The sequence below is a fragment of the Cebus imitator genome, unplaced genomic scaffold (assembly GCF_001604975.1).
Source record: "Cebus imitator isolate Cc_AM_T3 unplaced genomic scaffold, Cebus_imitator-1.0 Scaffold309, whole genome shotgun sequence".
In the NCBI taxonomy this organism is placed as follows: domain Eukaryota; kingdom Metazoa; phylum Chordata; class Mammalia; order Primates; family Cebidae; genus Cebus; species Cebus imitator.
The window spans coordinates 1,795,254-1,819,901 of NW_016107624.1; the positions used below are offsets into that span (position 1 = coordinate 1,795,254).

General features: G+C 50.9%; 1 protein-coding gene across 4 annotated transcripts in view; it reads left to right on the forward strand.

Moving 5' to 3' along the window:
* Positions 1-24,648, forward strand: part of LOC108285860 (DAB2 interacting protein) — a 213,462-nt gene that overhangs the window by 24,853 nt on the left and 163,961 nt on the right. Inside the window, exon 1 of one of the 4 annotated variants that reach the window (XM_037729524.1) lies at positions 6,847-7,013. The exons of the other annotated variants lie outside the window; for them this stretch is intronic. The gene's annotated coding sequence lies outside the window, so the exon portion shown is untranslated. Of the gene's footprint in view, positions 1-6,846; positions 7,014-24,648 lie in introns of those variants that run through there. 4 annotated transcript variants of the gene reach the window in all.

The following is a 24,648-nucleotide window of genomic DNA, read 5'->3' on the forward strand; positions in this document are numbered from 1 at the left end:
CGGCAGATCTTAAGCTGGTCCAACTTCCTGCCTGGCGGGGCCATGTGCATGGGACAAAGAACCCCAATTGCTAATGTCCATGTCACCAGGATAATATTACATTGTCCAGAGAGATCCAAACCAAACAGGATTGGGACATTAGCTCGGAGAATCTCATTGGAACCCTTGAAATACACGTTGTTCTTTTCCAGTGACCATATAGCCCTGTCATCTGTATATATTTGTTTGCTTGTGCAACATGTAACATCAGCCAATTCATCATCTAGAGCTGAACCATAAGCAATTTGCTATCCTGTATGTTGTCTTAAAGGAAGAACCCGACAAGTGGGCATATGTGGATTTTGCATATATAGTGCAGACGATGCCTTTGGTAAATCACTTCAGACACATCCCTTGGGGAAGGTGCCGCAGGCTCTGTCACCCCTACAGATGGAAGCTGGCAAGGCAAAGACGGGTCCAGATTGGAATCCCTGGGCTACATGCAAGAACAGACTCGGGGGAGCCAGAGCGAATGGGGAGACAGAAAGGAGAGTCTATAGTTCTGAAGACCTGTAAAGCCCCTCACCCAGAGGGTGGGACAAAGGACAGAAGGAAAGAGCCCCAGAAGCACTAACTTCAGGCATGTTTCTGACCTTCCCATCTCCCGGGCTAGCCTCTATGGGTGTGTTTTTTGTTCAGAACTGGAGAGCGCCCCCGGAATTTTTTAAATATTTGAGACAAGGTCTTGTCTGTCTCTCGGGCTGGAGGGCAATGGCACGATCATAGCTTATTATAGCATCAAACTCCTGGGCTCAAGGGATCCTCCTGCCTCAGCCTCCCAAGTAGCTGGGACTATAGGCATGCTCACCACTGTGCTTGGCTCCTCTTAGAGTTTTGCTGCTGCTGTTGTATTTTTTGAGACAGAGTCTCACTTTGTCGTCCAGGCTAGAGTGCAGTGGCATGAACATGGCTCACTGCAGCCTTGACCTCCTGGGCTCAAGCGATTCTCCCACCTCAGCCTCCCAAGAATCTGGGATCACAGATGCATGCCACCATGCCTGGCTAATTGTTTTTTCATTTTTTTTTGTAGTGGTGGAGTCTTGCCATGTTGCCCAGGCTGGTCTTGAGCTCCTGGGCTCAAGCGATCCTCCCATCTTGGCCTCCTAAAGTGCTGGAATTACAGACATGAGCCACTGTGCTCAGCTCCCTGGAATTTTTGATCAGCTTCCCACTTTCTTTTTTTGTTTGTTTGTTTTTTTGTTGTTGTTTGTTTTTGAGTCAGAGTCTCACTCTGTCACCCAGGCTGGAGTGTGGTGGCATGATCTGGGCTCACTGCAACCTCTGCCTTCCAGGTTCAAGCGATTCTCCTGCTTTAGCCTCCCGAGTAGCTGAGACTACCGGCATGCACCACCACACCCAGCTAATTTTTGTATTTTTAGTAGAGACAGGGTTTCGCCATCTTGACCAGGTTGGTCTTAAACTCCTGGCCTCAAGTGATCTGCCCACCTCAGCCTCCCAAAGTGCTGGGATAACAGAGGTGAGCCACTGTGCCTGGCCCTCCCATTTTCATAGTAAGTAACCTGATCGAGTTCCTTCCATCCTCCCCACCAAACATCTTCCTCTTGACCATAGTAGTATAATTGCTACCTGTACCAAGGACAAAGCCAAGCATTTTGCTGCTATGATCTCATGGAATCATTGTAATAACCCCTTGTGATAATCTGTAGTCGATGTTGGCTACGTAGACCCAGCAACAGGCTCGGAGGGATGTGGTAGCATGCTCTAGGTCACGCAGCTGGCAAGCGGGTCAGCCTGGATGTGAATGCAACACTCTGACTCAAAGTTCACATTCCCATCAAGAACACTCAATGAAGACCAAGCAATCAGTCTGGGAGGCAGTGAGCTTACTTTCCTTTTGAAAGTTTGGCATGAACCCTTTTGATTTCTGAGTCTTTGGGTCCCTCAGTCCTTTTCTTCATTCAACAAACCTTCCTGAGGCCAGACCCCGTGCAGGTGGTGGGGCTGCAAGGTTTGTGACCTGGAAGAGCTCACAGTCTGCTCCAGGAGACAGAGCCATAACTAGGTGCACCAATCTACAATGTGATAAACATAGAAGTGGAGTGGGTGGGTACTGCGGGAACCCTTGGCTTCCCATGGGCTGGAATGCCTGAGCTGGATTATAATAGGAGAAGCAGGTACTGACTGGATAGAGATAGGGAGGACAGGCATTCTAGGAAGAGCAAACATGTGTACAAATTCCTGGGGCGTGATAGAGCTTGGGGGCTTGGAAGACCTGGTTGTATGGTGGTGCTTGGGCGGGGGCAGTCTCAGCTGATTGGGACTAGGGTGTGAAGAACCCCAGTGAAGACTGCAGATGGGGCTATTCATATTCCTAAGATTTACTGAGCACTTCATCATGAACCAGGCTTTGTGCTAGGTATTTCCCGGAAAGGATGACCATGTTATTAAAATGAGAAAATTGAAGTTCAGAGTAGGACTGGGTTTTATGTGGCCTCCCCCATGACTGCTCCGCACCTTAAAAAAAAAATGACGAAGAATAAGATAAACATAAGCTGGGCTTGGTGGCTCATATCTGTAATCCCAGCACTTTGGGAGGCCGAGGCAGGCAGATCATCTTCGGTCAGGAGCTCGAGACCAGCTTGACCAACATAGAGAAATCCCGTCTCTACTAAAAACACAAAAACTTAGCCAGGTGTGGTGGCCCATGCCTGTAATCCCAGTTACTATGGAGGCTGAGGGAGGAGAATTGCTTGAACCTGGGAGGTGGAGGTTGTGGTGAGCAGATATCACGCCATTGCACTCCAGCCTGGGCAACAAGAGCAAAACTCCACCTCAAAAAAGACAAAGAAAGAAAGAAAAAGAAAAAGAAAGAAAGACAAACACTGTGTGATTCCTATCCTGGTCAAGAAATAAAACCTAGGATGAGCATGGTGGCTCACACCTGTAATCCCAGCACTTTAAGAGGCCAAAGCAGGAGGATTGCTTGAGCCCAGGAATTTGAGTCCAGGCTGAGCACCATAGTGAGACCTTTTCTTTACAACAAACAAACAAAAACAAACAAACAAAAAAAATTAGCCCAGCATGGGGGCATGCACCTGTAGTCCCAGCTACTCAGGAGGCTGAGGTGGGAGAATCCCTTGACCCTGGGAGTTTAAGGCTGCAGTGAGGTATCATTATGCTACTGCACTTCAACATGGTTGAAAGAGTGAGGTGCTGTCTGGAAAAAAAAAAAAAGGAAAAGAAAGAAAACCTTAGTAAGATGTGTGACTGTGTGAAGCCCCTTCCTATCAAACATCTCCCTCTATCCAGGGGTAAACACTTTGCAGCATGGCGTATTTATCATTCCTCTGAATGTCTTTATACTTTTACCATATTATCTGTGCATTCCTATGCAATATATGGTATTCTGTTTTGCATGTTTAAAGAATCTATATGAAGGCTGGGCATGGTGGTTCATGCCACTAGTCACGTAGTTTGTGGAATTACAGGAATAGAACTTGAGGCTGGGGTAGGCATAGTGATTCACGCCTGTAATCCCAGCACTTTGGGAGGCCAGGAGAGAGGACTACTTGAGCCCAGGAGTTTGAGACAAGCCTGGTCACATAGAGACACCTCCTTCTCTACAGATAAAAAATTAGCTGCATGTGGTGCTTCGGCGCCTGTGGTCCCAGCTACTCAGGAGGCTGAGGTGGGAGTATCACCTGAGTCCAGGAGTCCGAGGCTGCAGTGAGCTATGATCGCACCACTGCACTCCATCCTGGGTGACAAAGCAAGCCTCTATCTCAAACAAAACAAAACAAAACAAAACAAAAAACTATATGAATGATATTACACCAGTTTGATCTGCGACATGCTCTCCTCCTCTCATTTGGAGATTCAGAATGAATTTCTAGTCATTCATTTCTGCTGCAGTGTAGAATTTCACTGACTACTCCACAATTTGTTTATGCATTCTTCCTCTGATAGGAATGGAGGCTGTTTCAAATTCCTTGCTAGCATTAACATTGTTGCAGTGAGCAAGAGGTTCTCTAGGTCAAGACTCTGGGTCACTCAGGTATGTGCACGTCAGCATTTCTAGATTCTGCCAAATTGTTTCCCCGAGTGGCCGTACCCATTTCCCCTCTTGCATGCAGCATAGGACAGTTCTCCAGGTTCTATGTCCCTGCTGTCCCACCTCTTTGTTTTTGTGCCAATCTGACAGGTGTGAACTGGCACTTTACTGGAGTTTTATTTTATATTTCTCTGATTACTAGTGAGACGGACCATCTTTACATATGTTTATTGGCCATTCATGTTTCTTTTTCTGTGAATTGCCTATTCATATATTTTCCCAATCTCCCATTATCTCTTTTGAAGTTGGTTTGTAGAAGGCCTTCATATATTTTGAATATCATGTTGCAAATATCATCTTTTGATAAACAGAAGTTTGCATTTTAATTAAATGTATCAATATTCTTCATGATGATTTATGCTTTTAGGGTCTTCTTTAAGATATCCTTGACTATTACGAGTTTGTGTGTGTGTGTAAGTTCTCAGTACACCTGGAACTGATCATTTATGCATGGTGTGAGGTAGGGATTCATTTCATCTTTTTGTAATATGGACATTCAGTTGCTCTAGCACCACTTATAGAAACGTCCACCCTTCTCCCACTGACCTGTGGGGGCATCTCTGCTACATATCAAGTTTCCATACCTGTGTGGGTCTATTTTTGCAGCTTCTATTCTAGCCCACTGGCCTATTTATCCTTAGGCCAATACCATATGCTGTGATTGTACATTTTGGGGCCCTTAGCACCTCCTCTCTTGAATTAGAAGAGTGCTAGTGCATTCCTGAGAGTAGACGCTTGTGTTCACCTTTGCAGCTCTCCGATCATGCTTTACACGAACATTCACATAATGCTTTTGTTTACAAAAGGATATCTTCATACTATCTCTTGGAGTTCTAAAACTCCCTTTTGCAGAAGATAAAACTGAGGCACAGAGGTAAGATGATTTGCCAAGGTCACATAGCCAGAAAGTGTTGGATTAGGGGTTCTATCAGATTTCAAAGCCACCCTGTGTATCCATCTCACACGCTCTGAGGACTTCCACTGATCCTGGTATCGGATTTCACTCCTTCCTGCCTTCCTTCAACAAGTAGCTCCTGACTGATGGCCGTGCCAGCTTCTGGCGGGTGCTGGGGCTGAGATCCCATTTCTGGGAGGTTCTTCCCAGTGCTGGAGACAGGTGGGAAGGGTGAGACAGTAGATGGGCATTTTATGGGACATCGTCTGCGGCTTGGCATCAAGTCCTGCCAGGTTTCATAGCCAATTTAAAGAGCCCCATTTTTGGCGTGCAGTTGGGCCCAGGCACTGTCTTCGGAGAGGACGCCGGCTTCCCACTGGAGTTAGAGGCGTCCTCCCGCCCTCCTGCCTCGAGAGGCAGGAATGCGAAGGATCAGCTTTCAGCTGAGCTGCGGCTGCAGTTCGGGGAGTTCACCATGCAGGCCCGTCCCCAGCGGCCGAATTAACTGGTTCTGTCTGTCCGACTGGGAGAGCAGCTCTCGCTAAAAATAGCGTCCTGCCCAGCTCGACCTGTGCGCGCCTGGAGCTCTACCTGCGCGCCGCTGTGGGAGTCCGAGCCGGGATAGCTCAAGGAGCCCGGGAGCCCTGCACACTGACCCCGGAGGCGGAGGCCACGGGCACCGCGCTGGCCCCACAGGTGCCGCGGAGGGTGGCAGGCCCGCAGGCTGAAGCGCTGCCTAGGCCGTCCGGGATGGGAGCCGGCGGTGCTGCCTTCCGCGCCCTCGCCTGGGCCTCCCTGCCCCTGCTGGGGCCTCCCGCCTGCGCGCTAGGCGAGGACACGCTCTGCTGCAGAGGTAAGGCCGGGCGCCTGCGGACGCGCCCTCGTAGTGCCAGTGCACTTGCCGGGGACTTCTTTCTCCTCCTCGGCCCCAGATCCGCCGGTGGAGGCGAGGTGAGGAGGAACCCAGGCATCCGGGTAGGGCTGGGGAATGGAGGCAGGAGCGCTCTGCAAACCCGCCTTTAGCTGGAAAACGTCGCTGTCCCGCCACCACTGTCCGAAAAGCGTTCGCCACCCCCCGCAAGTCTGGCCTCAGTGTGCCTATCTGGGAAATGGATCAATAAGATAGTCACGCTTTAATATTTGTTGTGACCCCCAAGAGAAGTGTGGGGGCCTGCTAAAGCGGCTCGCAGACGTTCGCGGGAAGTTCCCCGAGCCAGCTGGAGTCCTCGGGGGTTTCTGTTAGTGGGAGTGCTGATGTGCCTTCCCCGTGACAGCCCGCACTCTCCTCTTCCAAAGCTCTAGTTCCCCCGTCAGTCCTCGGCTCCTGAGGTTGGAGATCCACGCAGGGCACACAGAAAGTTTAAGGGGTCAGCGGATGCGGGAAGATTCTAGCGGGAAGGGGAGTTGTGGGGATAAGTAAAGCAAAGTCGCGGCCACTCCTCGGTCCTGTACCCTCACAGCCCCGAGACGGAAGCAGGGATTATCTCTGGACTCCTGGAGGCCTGGGGACTCCCGGAGGAAAGGGGGCGTGTAGTCCCGCCGGCATCCCGGGCCAGCACGGGGCTGGGAGCGCGTGCTCAGAGCCCAGGGCTTCGGCTCTGCGCAGTCCGGGCTGGGCGGGGCGGTGGGGAGGCGGCGGATTGACCAAACAGGTGCGCCCCCGCCCCCCCGCTCCCCACCACCCGCTGGGTCCCCGGCCTGGCGGGCGGAGCTGCGGGCGACTGGGCCTGCGATTGGCAGGGCTGGGCAGGCCGGGTGGCCGGGGGAGCCCGAGAGCCGGAGAGCCGCGGCGCCGGGGGAGGCGCGGACCGGCCGGAGCGCGCTTCTGCCTGGCCGGCCGCCTACTCCGCCCGCCCCGCTCCACTCGGCCCAGCTGGCGCGACGGAAACTTTCCTGCAGCCGCCCGGCGACCCCGTGACTCCGCCGCTTCGCGACCCTGGCCCTGGGCCGCTCGGGCTCCGAAGCTTTTGGGATGGCAGCGCCCAGCGGCCTGGCCCGGGCGTAGAGGTAAAAGCTGGGGGGCCGCGGGTCAGGTAAAGGGGCCCGGGGTGGTTTGCCGGGATAGGAGCGGCATCCCAGGTTCCAGAGGATCCGGGGCTCCGATGCGAGGTGGTCGGGTAGGGGACTGAGGAATAGGCGGCGACGTTGCTTTATTTACCCCGCTTTTACGCTGCAGTCGCCTTTCCCTCAGGGAAATCTGCGCGAAGCACTGACCCTTTAAACTTTCCCGTGCGTCCTGCCCAGATCTCCACCGCAGGGACCCAGGGCTGGCGCTGGGTTCTTGGGGGAGTACTACACAGGGGATCGCCGGGAAGGCGCCCCCAGCTGGGGCCCGCGGGCGGCGGGAGTCGGGTGTGTGTGTGGCGGGGTGCCAGCCCACCGATCCCCAAGGCTTCCAGCGCTCTCCCAAACTTCAGATCTTCCTCAGCTCACCCTGGGGATTGGTGATAGAGCAGCCGAACCTCTCCACCCAGAGCCAGGCCCCCCTGGGGCACCCAAATTTTGGGTGTTTTTGTTCAATCCTAGCCGATCCTAAATTATCAGGGAGGCGACTGGCAGGGCTGGGTCGTTGAAGTGAGGTCTCTTTTCCGTTTCCTGGGCTGCTCTGGACCCCACCTTCTGTGAAAACACCTTGGGCTAAGCAGAGTGGGAACAGGGAGCAGCGCCACCTGGTTGCAATGCTCAGCCCGGTGGGGATGACTGCGGGGTGTTCTGGTCTCAGGATGGTCCACGCTTGAGCTATCTGGTGTGACTTAGGTGGAAACTCCTCTCCCTCTCTGCCTCCTTCTGCTACTAAGAAGGGACGTTTTATCTTAGTTTTGATTGTCAGCGGGTGAGTAGGTAGCTTGTCACCGATGAGGACCAATCTTAAGCATTAGTCCCCTTAATGTTAACTCCTTTCCATGTTTGGTGACCTAGGACAGAACGCCTAAGAGAAAAAAAACAAACAAAGGAACCAAACACCTAGCTCTGGAGCCCAGAGAACCTGGGTTCCAAGGCCAGCCCCTGCTGCTCACTAGCTGTGTATCTGTGGGCAGGTTTCCTAACCTCTCCAAGCTTAAGGATCCCATCCAAGGGGGCTACGGCGAGACTTTTTCGAGGTGAGGCGTTGAAGGTGCCTGGTTCATAGAACAGCCTCCTGAGCAGCCGATCTATACCCTGGAGCTTGTGCCCTCTGCTGTCTGAGAGAGTCAGCATCCTTGTGCCTCAGTTTCCCCTCCTCTTGAACGTTGGTAAGGACCAGCCTCTCTTAATCAGCCCTTTTGAGAAAAGTGCAGAGATACACACGCCCGAAATTTCAGTGGGTTTGCAGGCTCAGATTTAAACAGCCCCACCATTCTTATCCCTGCCATGAACTATTCAGAATGTATAAGGCTTCTGTCTATCCTGACCTTTCCCCCTTTCCCCACCCCCTTTAGACACCTGGAGGTAGCTATTGTAAATAGCAAGGAAGAGCAAATGAAGTAAATAATCAGCATGATGGGGAAAAGGGCTGACCTGCAGAACTTGCCCCAAAGTCACCTTCAAGATGACCTGCCCCCCCATTCCTCCTTCCCTGGTGCTGTGTCCCCACTTGGTGAACATCTAGGCTTTTTTGCTAGGGATCCTCTAGTGACAGTGAACTCACTAGACAGTTGGTTTCATGATTGTGCAACTCTTGGTTTCATGATTGGGCAACATGCTTCCTGTTTGGGGCAGAAACCTGTGTCTCTGTGACTTCTATCTGCCGATTCTAGTACAACCCTGGGAGTATCTCTTACTGTCTCCATTATTCAGTGTGGTCGCCTGGTGCCTGGTGTTCTGTTCTGTCCCTTCATCATTCAGCACACAGGCACTGAGGTTGGTGATGATCATAGCACTATTTATTGAGTGTTTATTATATGCCAGGCCCAGCCCTGAGGATTTTACACGTTATTTTCTTGCATCCATAAAACAAACCCATGAGGTTGATTGTTTTCTTACCTTCATTTTGCATATAAAGAAACAGGTTTAGAGAGGTTAAGGGACTGACCTAAGATCCTACAACTGGTAAGGGGCTGGGCTGTGCACCAAACCCAGCATCTGTGTCTGTCTTTAGAGCACATGCTTCACTTTTGACCTTTGCTGGCATACATGCCTCTGTGTGTGTGTGTGTGTGTGTGTGTGTGTGTGTACCCACGTGTGTGTGCCTGGGACTGGTGTGTGCCACCAATGCTTTTATCACAAACACCTGGAACACCTGTTAAAGTGCAGGCTCCTCATCTCTACTCCAGGCCCTGGGATCTGCGCTTTAAAACCTCACAAGCTGTTTTCCTGCAGGTCGCAGTTTGAGGACCATAGCACTGAGGCCCTCTTAGGAAGAGAACGTGGACTATAGGTTTCAACAGATCTGAATTTACTGAAGCTGGTTCCTTTTCCATTCCGGGGCTTTCTCCCAACTGTAAGATGGGGATGCTGTTCCACCCACTGGCAGGTGGAATGGAGCAGGCCCTTGGCTGACAGGAGCCCTGGTGAAGCGTCTCCTACCACAAGTGAATGTGCTTGGGGGCAGTCCTGCGGCACCCCCAAGATCACTGGCCTCTGCTTTCTAGGATTGGTGTGCTTTAGATGAGGCCCTTGTGCTCAGGTTATTTTATCTTATTTTATTTTGGAGACAGGGTCTCACTCTGTCACCCAGGCTGGAGTGTAGTGGTACTGTCACAGCTCACCGAGGCCTCAAACTCCTGTGCTCCAGTGATCCTCCCACCTCAGCCTCCTTAGCAGCTGGGACTAGAGGCACATGCCACCATGCCCGGCTAATTTTTAAATTTTTAGTAGAGATGAAGTCTTGCTATGTTGCTCAGGCTGGTCTTGATCTCCTGAGTTCCTGATGCTCCCGCCTCAGCCTTCCAAAGTGCTGGGATTGTAGGTGTGAGCCACCACACTCAGCCTCTGCTCAGGTTTTTCAGCCAGAGTGGTGGGGACCCTGGAGAGGTTGGCAGAAACCTCTCCCTCCCCTCTACATCTTCTTCCTCCATCCTCCTGTGGTGGCCTCTGACCCTCCCAGCCAGAAGGTGCTGGGCCCGCATCTCTGGGGGAGAAGAGTGGGGTGCACCCATCTGTGTTTTCAATCTCCATCCCTTCCCTTGGAGGACTGCTCTGTGGGCCGTTGGGCAGCTCTGGAGAAATGTCTGGCCCAAGGCTGCCTGGCCTCGGCTGACTCACTAGGAGAGGTGCAGGGTAAAGGAATCGCCCGCATGGACCTCAGCTGTATCGCAATTCTGACCTACCAGCCGTGCTGCAGACAGGGTGCTTGTTCTGCCTTGAACTTGTTCAATCCTGCTGAAAGCACGAAATTATTAGATACCCATTTTATGGAAGAGGTCACTGGAGTCCAGGAAATTGCAGTGACATGTCCAAGGCCCTAACGTGTGTGTGTGTGGGCAGGGGAGGAAGTGGTGGTAAGAGTCAGGACCCGAATCCAGATGCCTTGACAATAAGGCACTCTGGTCTCTTCTGCAGTCGATTTCATGCCTCGCTGTTTTTCTGCCCCACCTGGTTGTGGCTTTGGTGCCAGAGCCCTCACCTGGAAGCTTGAAGACCTGGGCTGCGATCCGGCTGTGTGACTCTGGGCAGGGCTGGTCTTCCCTTAAATGTCAGGTTTCTCTTCTGTAAAGGGGCTGGAGGTGGGGTTTTTTGGCCAGATCTCTGAGGTTCTTTCCACCTTGACGTTCACAGGTTGGACTTCTGTCTGCATTTCCTGTCTGCATTTCTGGGGAGAGGAATTCGTGATGGGCTCAGGGCATGGGTGAGGGGTCGAGTTGGGCTGGAGGGCAGAGTGCTCCATGGGAATTTCTGTGAAAGAGGCCAGAGGCCAGGCGCGGTGGCCCACACCTGCAATTCCAGCACTTTGGGAGGCCAAGGTGGGCAGATCACCTGAGGTCAGGAGTTCAAGATCAGCCTGGCCAACATGGTGAAACACTGTCTCTACTAAAAATACAAAAATTAGCCAGGCATGGTGGCAGGTGCCCGTAATCCCAGCTACTCGAGAGGCTGAAACAGGAGAATCACTTGAACCCGGGAGGCGGAGGTTGCAGCGAACCGAGATCGAGCCACTGCACTCCACCCTGGGCAACAAAGAGTGAAACTCCATCTCAAAAAAACAAAAAACAAAAAACAAAGGGGCCAGAAAGGCTCTTATGGGAATGGTGGCCAGTGGGGCCAGGACACCAGGGGACAGTCCAGTGGGGCACAGGTAGTGGGGGAAGGCCAGGGCGGGGGGAGGTTGCTTATCTTGGAATTATGCAGTATTTTGCACCCTGATCGTTGCAAGAAGGTAATAGTGAGAATGACTGGGAATCATGGGCAGGAGCCAAGGGAGAGCGTGGGGGCACTGGAGCCGACCCCACTGCACCTCTCTCAGCCCTGGAGAGTCCTGAGCAGGAGACAAAGGGGACATGTAACAGCCTTGTCTGACTCCCCAAGCCATCACACGTCTCTCCTCTGGGCTTCCTCAGCCTTTCCTGAATCGGACCTGAACGGCTCTAACCTCTCCCTGGAGTGAGCAGCTGGCTGAGGGAGTCCAGCTGTCAGTCCCCCATCTCAGGTGGGCCGCCTGCAACCTGGCTTCCTAAAGCAGCCCTTGGTAGCCACAGCCTTTGCTGGCCACTTACTGTCATGTGAGTGGCTTCCTGCTAACCACAGAATCAAACCCGAGCTCCCAGGCCTGGCAAACAAAGCCCACGGCTGGCTCCAGTTTTCTTCCCTGCCTCTTCTTTCTCTGCTCTGCAGGTTTTACGTTGCCTGGTCTGATGTTTGCCTGTGACTTCCAGAATGCCATTTTCTCTCTGCCACTGCTTCACTGCCCACATTCTTCCTGCCCCTCTGAGTCTAACGCAAATCTCACCTCCATTTGGTCTCATTGCCCCTCTAAGGATGAGCTGTTTCCCGCTGAGTTCCTGGCTTGTGGCTCTTTCTTACAAACTGCCCTGCTTTGCCTGTCGCTGTCCTCTTGCTTGTCCTCCGCGATGGGCTCTGGGCTTTAGTAATTGCTCTAGTAAATGCCCTAGTGAATGCCCGGGAAGCTTTGTAGAGTTGGACTAGCTTTGAACCAGGCGTGGTTTTTCCACTCCTGCTCCAAGTGATGTACCTGCACCCCTCCTTCACAGTCAAGCAGGGAGCCTCGCAGTCAGCTCTGGCACGGCTGGCTCTCGCAAGGGACAGAGAGATGCCTTTGATTTGCAGAAGGACTTCTCTGTCTCGTTTGGATTGTGTTGTTTTTTTTCTTTGGGACAGGGTCTCCTTCGGTCGCCCAGGCTGGAGGGCAGTGCTGCAATCTCAGCTCACTCGAACCTCCGCCTTCCAGGCTCAAACGATCCTCCCACTTCAGCCTCCCAAGTAGGTGGGACTACAGGTGCTCACCACCATACCCAGCCAATTTTTGTATTTTTTTTTTGTGAGGACAGGGTTTGCCCCTGTTGCCAAAGCTCGTCTTAAACTCCTGAGCTCAAGCAATCTGCCTGCCTCAGCCTCCCGAAGTGTTGGGATTACAGGCATGAGCCACCATGCCCGGCCCCATTGTTTGGATTGTTCTTTTTTTTTTTTTTTTTTGAACTGAGTCTCACTCTGTCACACAGGCTAGAGTGCAGTGACTCTATCTCAGCTCACTGCAACCTCTGCCTCCCCGGTTCAAGTGATTCTTCTGCCTCAGCTTCCCAAGTAGCTGGGGCTACAGGCACGTGCCACCACGCCCAGCTAATTTTTGTACTTTTAGTAGAGATGGTGTTTTACCATGTTGGCCAGCATGGTCTCAATCTCCTGACCTCAGGTGATCCACCCGCCTCGGCCTCCCAAAGTGTTGGGATTATAGGCATGAACCACCACGCCCGGCCTGAATTGTTCTCGACCTGCTTCTTTAAAAAACTTTATTCTCGCTGTTTGGCGTCAAGCAGGGCCGGTGGGGGAAGCCACCTGTCAGTGTCAGTCCCCACCTGTAGGCTGAACTTCAGGTCTCAAATGGGAATAGCCAAATTCATCTGTTTCTTTAGAATTATTGTTGTTTTTTTTTTGAGACAGGATCTCACTCTGTCACTGAGGCTGGAGTGCAGTGGCACGATCTTGGCTCACTGCAACCACCACCTACTGAGGTCCAGTGATCCTCCCATCTCAGCCTCCCTAGAGTATCTGGCACTACAGGCACGTGCCATCATGCCCAGCTAATTTAAACATTTTTCTTCTTGTAGAGATGAGGTCTCACTATATTGCCCAGGCTGGTTTTGAACTCCTAGACCCAAGCAGTCCTTCCACCTAGGCTCCCCAAAGTGCTGAGATTTTATGCATGAGCCACCATGCCTGGCTTCTTTAGAATTCTTAAGGGCATTTATAAAGTACTTGTGAAGGCTCTGTGGGGGTCATTGGGATTGCGTTGGGGGCCCACAGACATGGCCCCCACAGACATGGACGTCGAGGGGTCACATGGCTTTTCTAGGGTTGCACAGCTATATGTGGCCAGAAAGTCCACAGAAACGTCTGTTGCTGAGCTCAAAGGGGGCTGTTGAGCCTCAGAGGCCAAAGGGGAAGGAACAAAATAAGGACCAAGAATATATACTAAGGCTGGGTGTGGTGGCTCACGCCTGTGATCCTAGCACTTTGGGAGGCCAAGTCGGGTGGATCACCTGAGGTCAGGAGTTCAAGACCAGACTGATCAACATGGTAAAGCCCTGTTTCTACTAAAAATACAAAAAGAAAGAAAGAAAGAAAGAGAGAAAGAGAGAGAGAGAGAGAGGAAGGAAGGAAGGAGAAAGAAAGAAAGAGAGAGAGAGAGAGAAGGAAAGATTAGCTGGCACCTGTAATCTCAGCTACTCAGGAGGCAGAGGCAGGAGAATTAGTTGAAAAAGAAAGAAGAAAGAAAGAAAGAGAGAGAAAGAAAGAAAGGAAGGAAGGAAGGAAGGAAGGGAGGGAGGGAGGGAGGGAGGGAGGGAGAAAGAAAGGAGAAAGAAAGAAAGAAAGAATTAGCCGGCGCCTGTAATCTCAGCTATCCAGGAGGCAGAGGCAGGAGAACTGGTTAAACCCAGGAGGCAGAGGTTGCGGTGAGCTGAGACGGCACAACTGCACTCCAGCCTGGCTGACAGAATGAGACTCCTCTGTCTCAAAAAAAAAGAAAGAAAATATGCTAAAATACAAAGCATTTATGTCACACTTTCTGATGTACAAGGTGCTTTCTTCAGAAGGTCGCCTCCCAGTCCCCCTGTGACTTTCTGCTGAGGAAACCGAGGCTCTGAGGAAACACGGCTCAGCTCACATGGCTAGAAGGAGGCAGTTGAGGACTTCCCTGGGTCCCTCACTCTAGGTCCAGTGCTCACAGGCAGGACTCTGGAAGAAGGTTCTCCCTATTGATGGCTCATTCAGAGTGAGAATTTTTTTTTCTTTGACATTCTTGTGTCGGGTTCATTTTCCACATTAGTATCATTTGATGAGTGTGAACTCAGGCAGTGAGGGGTGAGGGAGGTGGGACAAGGGAGAATGCCAGTGTTCTTATCAATGTAGTGAGCACCTGTGCAGGTGGTCCAGGTGACCAGGTCAGAGATCTCTGTCCTAAAGTAGGAAGCCCCCTCTCCTTGTAGGTGGCAGTGGCTGATACCTAGTAAAGGCTCATCTTGGAGTACGGTCTGATGGATGCTAGGGTACTGGAGGGAGAGGAGAGAGATTGATGACGGTCTGGTTTTATGTTCAGATACTCCTAGCATTCCTTTGGGTTTTTCTTTTTTCTTTTTCTTTTTTTTTTTGAGATGGGGTCTTGCTCTGTCACCCAGGCTGGAGTGCAGTGCCACAATCAGGGCTCACTGTAGCTTGAACTCCTGGGCTCAAGCAATCCTCCCATCTCAGCCTCCCAAGTAGCTGGGACTACAGGCGAGTGCCACCATGCCCAGCTAATTTTCTTAATTTTTGTAGAGATGGGGTCCTGCTGTGTTGTTCAGGCTGCTGAACTCCTGGCCTCAAGCCATCCTCCCATTTAAGCAATCCTCACACTTCGGCCTCCCAGAGTGCTGAGATGACAGGCATGAGTCACCACCCCATCATTCCTTTGTTACTTCCTGCCCTACTTTCTGTTGCCTTACCAGTTTATCTGTCTCTGCCCCATCCCTAGACTGAGCATCCTAGCACAGGTGCCTTGTGGTTTACCCCTCTGGGTAATCCTAGAGCAAGATCCACCTCTTAAGAGGGGAGGGAATGTGAATAAGCAAATGAATAAACAGGTGAATGAGGGACCCTTCTCAGCATCTCTGGGGACCCTGTCTGACTATCACTGGTTGTATAATGTGTGACAACTGAGTCCACCAGGCAATAGCTATTTACCGGGGTAGCAGGACTCAGCCAGACATAATGGAAGCAGGCCCTGGCCAGAGCAGGAATCTCAGAGTGTTTCCCAGCAGAGGGAACACCATCAAAGCTGGCACTGCTTCTAGGAGGAGAGAATTCCCAAAAGGCTCTGTCAGCCCCTCTGATAGGGATCTGCAGGGTGTGTGAGAGACTTGTTTTTCAGCCAGGATGTGGGGAGTTAAAAATAGACATCTTAATCCCGTGAGTTCGTGTCACACTTGACGCTGTGCAGAGCCCTTTGGCTCCATTATCTCACTTGAGTGGCTCGGCAGCCTTTGACGCGGGGAGTGGTTGCACTGCCCACTTTATAAATGAGCATGTGGAGGTGTATGCCGGTTTCTCACTTGAGACTGTACCCCAAATTCAGTGGCAGGACCTGTCTGATCCCCAGCCCCTGAGGTCTGTGTTTTCTATTCTTAGGAGAAGCCAGATGAGAGTCAATAGGCTCCAGGAGGGAAGGGGTTGGTGGAAACAATAGGGGTAGATTTTTAGGCAAAGCAGCAAGGATGGCAGAGAGACTAAGGACTAATTGAGGATCTGGGAAGCAAAGGCTCATGATGGGCTTGGGGAGTGGTCGAGGGCTGTGATTGGTTGGAGCGGAAGTTGGGCGGTACATGTGAAGAACATGCAAGTAAATAAATGGGAAAAATAATAATAATAATAATAATAATAATAAAATATTTTAGGAACCCCCCCCAAAAAAAAGAGTTGGGCGGGGTAAGGTAGTGATGGGGGTAAAGCAGAAAAGTACCATTAGGACCCCAAATTGAAAACCTGGACTGCCATGATAAGGATTGTGGACATAAAGCTATAGGCAATAGGTAGCCATTGAGGATTACAGAGCACAGTAGTTTCCTGCTGTAACAGCAGTGCAGTGCAATGACGTGCTAACTGGCTTTGCTCTAGGTATTACTTTATGGCGTTTGACAGAATATGTATTTTTTAAATCCTGAGAAGACACCTGTTCATCCTGACCTCTCCTTCTGGAGCCTTGCATTGTGCTGGAGGGAGCACCCCATTTTCTTGGTTTTGGGAGGAGCCCACTCTGGGGTAAAGTCTGTAGCTTTTTCTAGTTTTTTTTTCTTTTTTTGAGACAGCATCTCTCTTTGTTGCCCAGGCTGGAGTGCAGTGTCACAATCTCAGCTCATTGCAACCTCCACCTCCCGAGTTCAAGCAATTCTCCTGTCTCAGCCTCTCCCGTAGCTGGGACTACAGGCATGTGCCACCATGCCCGGCTAATTTTTTTTTTTTTTTGAGACAGACTTTCACTCTTGTTACCCAGGCTGGAGTGCAATGGCGCGATCTCGGCTCACCGCAACCTCCGCCTCCTAGGTTCAGGCAATTCTCCTGCCTCAGCCTCCTGAGTAGCTGGGATTACAGGCACGGACCACCATGCCCAGCCAAAATTTTTGTATTTTTAGTAGAGAAAGGGTTTCACCATGTTGACCAGGATGGTCTCGATCTCTTGACCTCGTGATCCACCCGCCTCGGCCTCCCAAAGTGCTGGGATTACAGGCACGAACCACTGCACCCGGCCTTCTAGTTTTTAATCTAGGTGCGCCTGGTTGTCCATCTGTCTGTCTTCGCTATAGTGGGAGGACTTAAGTGAGAGGGAGGAGGTGGTGGCTAAAGTTCTGGAAGGCTCTTTCTCTCTCCTGATCTGACTCGTTGAAACTTTTACAGGATGTCTAGTGCATCTGATGCCGTGCCACTGACAAGCTCCCAGACCACATGGATCAGTTTCTTCTTCTTCCCAGTTCCACCATCCTGCTTTGGGACCTCCATTCAGCTCCCAACTTCTCCAGGCAGCCTGTGCCGATTGTTCCAGAAACACTGGCCTTTTCTGCACATTTGAGTGCCCGTGGCCCTCTGACCTGTACCTTTGTTAACTCTTTCCTCCTTCCCTAGCTAGGCCAAGGCCCCTGGTGGGCAGGACAGGAACTAAGCAAGAGCTGAGCTGGACAGACCATTGGAAATCTTCTGGTGCAAGCCACCCATTTTAGAATTGCAGGGATAGAAGCCTGGGTTTGCCTGGATCTTCCTGACAAGTTCCTGGCAGAACTGGGATTCGAACTCAGCTCTCCAGGGCCATCTTGTTGGCTGCCACAGCACCCAATTCTCAGAGCCACGCTGCTTCTCAGCCCCAAAAGCCAAGAATTCCCGGCTCTGTAGGAATCCCAGTTTTGCAGCGTTGGCTTCTCCTGGGGCTGGGAGCCAGCAACGCCAAGCCTGCGGCTTCCCAGAGAGGGCTCCTCGCGTCAGTGCTGCTTAGTCACAGGGATGAGATCACTACTTACCTCTGGATAGGGGAGGATGCCAAGGTTTGGGAACTTTCACTCTGAGCCACTGGATTTTGTGTGTTTGTGTGCATGTAAGAAAAACAAACCTGTTGGTTAGGACTTTGCACTTGGCTCATGAACTGTGGGCTTGGGGGAGCTGCTGGGCATGATAAGCATTTGTATTGTGCCATCTCACAGCTTCCTGGGAGAGTGGCTCTGTGTCAAGAAGGAGCTTGGACCAGAGGCAGAACCTGGCGTTAGCATTTGCTCTGTCTCACATTGGCTGTGTCACCCTGAGCATGGTGCACAGCCTCTCTGGGCTGTAATGATAATACCTAGCAGCTCACACTTTCTGAGTACTTCCCATGGGCCAGCCACTCGGCTTAAGGCTTTCCAAGCATCAGCCCATTTAGTTCTCACAATAGACCCATGAGGTCCCGTTTTCATCTCTGTTTTGCAGATGAGGAAACTGAGTCCCAGAGAGGAGGAATGACTTGCCTAAGGTCACCCAGCTGGGAAGGGGCAGAGCCAAGGTTTGAAGGCAGGTCAGCTCCACAGCCTGTGGTGTCAGGCACTCTGCTGCCCTGCCCTCTAGCTGCAAGACTACCTCCTGAGGGAGTGTGGAAGTGTGAGCATGGAGAAACCAGGTGTGATTAAGAAGGTGAGGCATGGGAAGGTGATGAATGAAGGGTCTTTTTCTACAGTGATATTTGTTCTCCATCTCCCCACTCCAGTGCTGTCCTTGAGAAGTCAGAGCGGGGCACAGAGGAGAGCAGGTATGGCAGTATCCAGGCTCCATGAGAGGAAGGGCACATTTGAAGACATGATTTCACAGACCGCCAGTCCTGGGCCCAACTCTTTCCAATCCTTGTAGCTTGCTGGCTTTTTGGATGTTGATTGTTATTTCTTTCCTATCCTCTCCCAGAAGGTACTTTCAAGGCAGGGGCTTGCTAAAGGACTTCCTCTTCCTTTTGAGTGGAGTGACCATAAGGTGTTTTTGTTGTTGTTGTTGTTGTTTTGTTTTGTTTTTTTTAAGAGTCTCACTCCGTCACCCAGGCTGGAGTGAGTAGCGCAATCTCGGTTCACTGCAACATCCACTTCCTGGGTTCAAGCAATTCTCCTGCCTGAGCCTCCTGAGTAGCTGGGATTACAGGTGCCTGCCCCCACATGCCTGGCTAATTTTTGTAATTTTTTGTAGAGACAGAATTTTGCCGTGTTGGACAGGCTGGTCTCTAACTTCTGACCTCAAGTGATCCACCTGCCTCAGCCCCCCAAAGTGCTGGGATTACAGGCATGAGCCACCACGCCTGGCCTTGACCATAGGATTTTGATTCAGATTTGGGAGAGAAATCTGTTGATGGCCACTGAATCCTGGGCTTGGGGTTGGAGCTAGGGGAAGCACCAACTCATTCCCACCCCAAGGAAGCTGAGTAGAGCAGACAGGCTAAGGGGGTGTGTGTGGTGTAAGGCCCATCAAACAGACCTGGTGTTGAGTCCTGGCTAGTCCACCTACCAGCTGTTTGACCTTGAACAAAGTTGTCTTATTTCTCTGATCCTCAGTATTCTTATCTGTAAATTTGGGATAATAATACCTATTTTTTTAGGGCTGTTTTAATTTTTGAAGATAAGATCTCACTCTGTCACCCAGGCTGGAGTGCAGTGGTGCAATCTCAGCTCACTGCAACCTCCAATTCCCGGGTGCAAGCGATTCTCCTGCCTCAACTTCCCGAGTACCTGGCTAATTTTTGTATTTTTAGTAGAGATGTGGTTTCACCATGTTTGCCAGGCTGGTCTTGAACTACTGGCCTCAAGTGATCCAATCCGCCTTGGCCTCCCAAAGTGCTGAGATTATAGGCGTGAGCCACCAAACCCGGCCTAGATTAAAATGATATATGCAGAGAAAGAATACAGTATGATGTCTGCACATAGTAAACATTTAATAAAATGCTAGTGTTTTGTTATTACTTATTATTTGCATTAGTATTACTGATGGCCTTTTTAAGCCACTTTGCAGCAGTCTTGGGATCCTCTGGTCAATACCCCTTTCTAGAACTTACTGCCTTTGGTGAAGGCAGTTCTGGGTAGGAGAAGGTCTGAATTAAAGAGTCAATCTGCCAGCCTGGGAAACATAGGGAAACCTCGTCTCTATAAAAAAAAAAATTAGCTAAGCTTGGTGGCATGCACCTGTAGTCCCAGCTACTCTGGAGGCTGAGGTGGGAGGATTGCTTAAGTCCGGGAGGGTGAGGCTGCAGTGAGCCGGAGCCATGATGGTGCCACTGCACCCCCACCTTGGTGACAGAGTGAGACCCTGCCTCAAAAAAAGAGAAAAAAAAAAAGCCATGTGAATTATTTATTTTTCTTTTAGAGATACACAGAGTCTCAAATCGGCCAAAAAAAAAGGTGTCTGAACATGGGTTTTTAAGGGAGCTGCTTTGAGGAACAGAGAAAGGGGATAATAGAGAAAAAGATGTATTTAAGGTGCTTGAAATCTCTCTCCTGCCTGGCACCCACATTCCCCTGTGAGCTTGTTTCTACTGTGTAAGTCACCCGGGTGAGTGTTTGTTGAAGCAGGCCTGCTGGATGAAGGCGGGGCAGGGCCGAACGCCAACAAGTCTCAGCTGTTACTCCTCTCCCTCCCGAGAACCTTCAGGGTCCCTCTTAGAGAGAAAGCCTGCTCAGCCTTTGGGGAAGCCACAAATTGGTGAAGTTGGTGTAGACAGCAGTGTGTGTGTGTGTGTGTGTGTGTGTGTGTGTGTGTGTTGTGTGTATGTGTTGGGGGGGAGGTGAGAGGTCAAGGGGGTTTCCTAGAGGAAGAGAGACTAGAGCCAGGCCCAGGAGGACAACTGCTCAGGTTTCTGCAAACGGGATTGCAAAATCACTGTTCCCGAGCTCACCCGCTTCTCCATTGGAGCCTCGAAGCCAGGTCAGCTGGGAGCCCCCAAGCTTGGCAGTTAGGACATTTAGGGAGGTGGGGGGAGGAGGGATGCCAAATCCTGCCTCAGTTTCCCCGTTTGTCCTGGCTATTCCTAGAGTCCCCTTTATCTAGGTCATGCCTTTGGACAGGACGCAGAGGGATGTGGAAGGAGATGTGGGTTTGGATGAGAGCTGAGTCCGTCACTCTCCACTGTGTACCCCTCAGGCAGGTCCTTCCACTGCTGCCGAGGCTCCTCCGTGTTTTGAGGCTTCGGTGAGGTAATGGTGTAAAGTGCTTAGCACAGAGCTGGCATGAGGTAGTGCCTGTAATTATAAACCACCTCGGCCACTGTTGTTTTTAGCTTGCGACCCACCTTACCCCGACCTGACCGCCCTCGCCTCTTGCCTCTCCACCCACCGCCGGGGTTCCTGTTTGTTATTGACATCCTCCTCAACAACTAGTGCAGGGATTTTTAAAGTATTTATATCTTGCTGGAATTTCTCTTCGCATTGTTTAGTTAATTACCGAATGAATTACGGCAAATAATTTCACTTCCTTTCCAGAGCAAGGGCAGGAAGTGGCCCGGTGCCTTTTTTTTTTTGCTGTGATTGAGATGATTATTGAGATGTTTGATGATGATGATGATGATGTCTCCTTCCCCTGAGAGGTTTGCTTTCTCTTAGAACAGCCCCACCAGCCCCATAAATCAAGCAGCAGCCACGTGCTCGGAACAAACTCACGGAGGGAAAGTTGAAAAGACTCCTTTTAAATATTCAGAACAAATGATCTATGTGCTTATTGGAGAAGGGCTGTCCAATGGCATACAAACTAAAAATCAAGGCACAGGGAGAAGGCTTCAGATGGCGAGAAATCAGTGGCTCTTCACCACACCTTGATAGCGTTGATGGTGTTGGCTTTCGCCCTGTCCCTTATGGCTCTAGAGTGGGGAAGCGCATTGGATAAAGACCTGGGGTTGAAATTGATGTGCTTGGGGGCGGGGCGGGGGGCGTGGAGCTTCAAATCCCTATCCTGCCACTTAGTAGCTGCTGGAGTTATTTGCGGCCACTTAATTTTCCTGGGCTCTAAAACGAGGGATACAAGATAACTTGCTTTATGAAGCAATATAGCATAGGCCTATATTGTAAGAGTTTTGCCTCACACAATGCCTGGCACATGGTAAGCACTGGTAAGTAAGCCATTATTTTTAACCTAGGGATCCTCATCATGTTCTTTACCCAAAGACCCTCCCATCCTACCTTTCTAGCCTTGACTTCCTTCTTGCAAGATGATAACCAGGACTTAACGTGCCCAGGACTCTCCTACCTCTGCACTTCTTCTTCTTCTTCTTTTTTTTTTTTTTTGAGATGGAGTCTTGATCTATATTGCCCAGGCTGGAGTGCAGTGGCACGGTCTTGGCTCACTACAACCTCTGCCTCCTGGGTTCAAGCCATTCTCCTGCCTCAGCCTCCCAAGTAGCTGGAACTACAGGGTATACCACCGTGCCTGGCTAATTTTTGTATTTTTAGTGGAGACGGGGTTTCACTATGTTGGCCATGCTGGTCTTGAACTCCTTACCTCAGATAATCAGCCTGCCTCAGCCTCCCAAAGTGCTGGGATTACAGGCATGAGCCACCATGCCTGGCCCCACCTCTGCACTTCTGTTTTATAGTTTCTACTATTTGGAAGGTCCCCTACTCAGTCTCTGCCCATAGAATCCTTTCTTTCTTTTCTTTTTTTGAGATGGAGTCTCGCTCTATTGCCCAGGCTGGAGTGCAGTGGCATGATCTGGGCTCACTGCAACCTCTGCCTCCCAGTTTCAAGCAATTCTCCGGCTTCAGCCTCCCATGTAGCTGGGACTACAGGCATGTGCCACCACGCCTGGCTAATTTTTGTATTTTTAGTAGAGATGAGGTTTCGTCATGTTGGCCAGACTGGTCTTGAACTCCTAACCTCAGGTGATCCACCAGCCTCAGCCTCCCAAAATGCAGGGATGACAGGCCTGGTAAATTTACCTGAACATGACAGCCAAGGAACTGCTCTCAAATAACTTTCTTTCTTTTTTTTTTTTTTTTTTTTTTGGTGAGATGGAGTCTCACTCTGTCACCCAGGCTGGAATGCAGTGATGCAATCCGGGCTCACTATAACCTCCTCCTCCTGGGTTCAAGTGATTCTCCTGCCTCAGCTTCCCAAGTAGCTGGTATTACAGGCATATGCCACTATGCCTGACTAATTTTATATTTTTAATAGAGATGGGGGTCTCACCATGTTGGCCAGGCTAGTCTCGAACTTCAGGCCTCAGGTGATCCACCAGCCTTGGCCTCCCAAAGTGCTGGGATTACAGGCATGAGCCACTGTAATCAAAGAACTTCTGGCTTTGTCGAGGTGATGAGATGGAACAGAGATGGATTAACTGCTGAATCTTGTGTAACAGGAGCCCTGGGCCCCTGTTGTGTCCCTGCACAAGAAGGGACATGAGAGTCAAATGTCCTTTGAGAAAACAGCCCTGTCCCTGGGCCTGGGACCCCAGAATTCGGTCCCACCTGCCTCCTACCTTTTGATCCCTGGGGATCCCTGTGGCCCTACTGTGGTTGCCTTTTGCAGGATGCAGGTGAGGGAGGGGGCGGGAAGGCAACAGGGAAGAGAAGAGCCCTCTGTTTATCAAGGCACAGCCTTCTTCCTTTCTGGGGGAAAATGCTTTCTTTTAGAGTCTTCTTTTTTATCTGAAATTCTCTAGGGAGCAATTACCTGACGGTGGGAATTATCTGCTGTCTTTATTCTAGTGCCTGTCTGCCTGAGTTCCTTCTTGGAGTAATTGATTTTGGTAATTCAGAGCTTCTGAACGTTTCTTAGGAGAGGGTGTGTGTGCAGAGGCAAGGGGATACCCACAAAGGCATTTTTAAAGGCGTTGGCAGCCAGCGGCTCTGTTGGTAACAGGGATGGAACAGTAACTAAAGAGAATGTATTTTTTCACTTTGAATTCTTCTCCACTTATGATGTGGAAGGTGTGTGGGTTGCATGGGAGCTCTCCTGACTGTGGAACTGGGGCAGGTTTGCTGAAGGGAAGTAAAGAGTTGAAAGGCAAGTTGTCAGGTGTGACCTGCACAGGCAGGTCAGTCCTGAGCACTGGCCCGGGCCTGACCCTGGCCTGGCTCTCACCCATTGGTCTGCCAGGGGGCCTGGGAGGTGGCAGAAACTCCTTGGAGAGCCTTTAAAGAGAGCAGCTGCTCCCAATTGGCTTGACCTTTCTGCTGGGCAGTCCGAAGTACTGGCTCCAGGCCCTGCTGCCCCAGGCACTGCTGTCCCCTGGGAAGGGAGGGCTGCCCAGGGCACCTGGCTTAATGGGGGGACAGAGAAGATCACTAAGGGGAGAACTCAGTGTGAGAGGCCTGGGGTAATTGGAGAGGTATATCTGCTCAGTGGATAAAAAGGGAATTAGGTGCCAGGTGGGGACTCATACCTGTAATTCCAGCACTTTGGGAGGCCGAGGCAAGCGGATTGCCTGAGGTCAGGAGGTCAAGACCAGCCTGGCCAACATGGCAAAACCCCATCTCTGCCAAAAATACAAAAATTAGTCAGGCATGGTGGCATGCACCTGTAATCCCAGCTACTTAGGAAATGGAGACAGGAGAATTGCTTGAACCCAGGAGGTGGAGGTTGCAGTGAGCCAAGATTATGACACTGCACTCCAGCCTGAGCAACAGAGCAAGACTCCATCTCANAAAAAAAAAAAAAGAAAAAGCAAAGAGATCAGTGTTCCTGGGGTGGAGTAAGTGACAAAGCAGAGAAAGTGGGTGACAAAGCCAGAGAGGTAAGAGCTGCAGTGAGCTGTGATTGTACCACTGAACTCCAGCCTGGGTGACAGCATCTCAACTCAAAAAAAAAAAAAAAAAAAGAGGGGGAGTAGCGGGTAGATTTCCTCCTAGAAATTAGCTAATGCCCCAATTTCAAATGAGTGAATATTCTGGATGTGGGAGGAAGAGCTTGGACTAGAAGCTTCCTCAGGCTCTCTTATCTCAAGGGCTCTGTGGGAGGGGGAGCCCAATACAGTGGTTTCCCTGGAGTCTCTCTTTCCCCTCTCCTGCATCTCACCCAAGGGAAAGGAACCCATGGG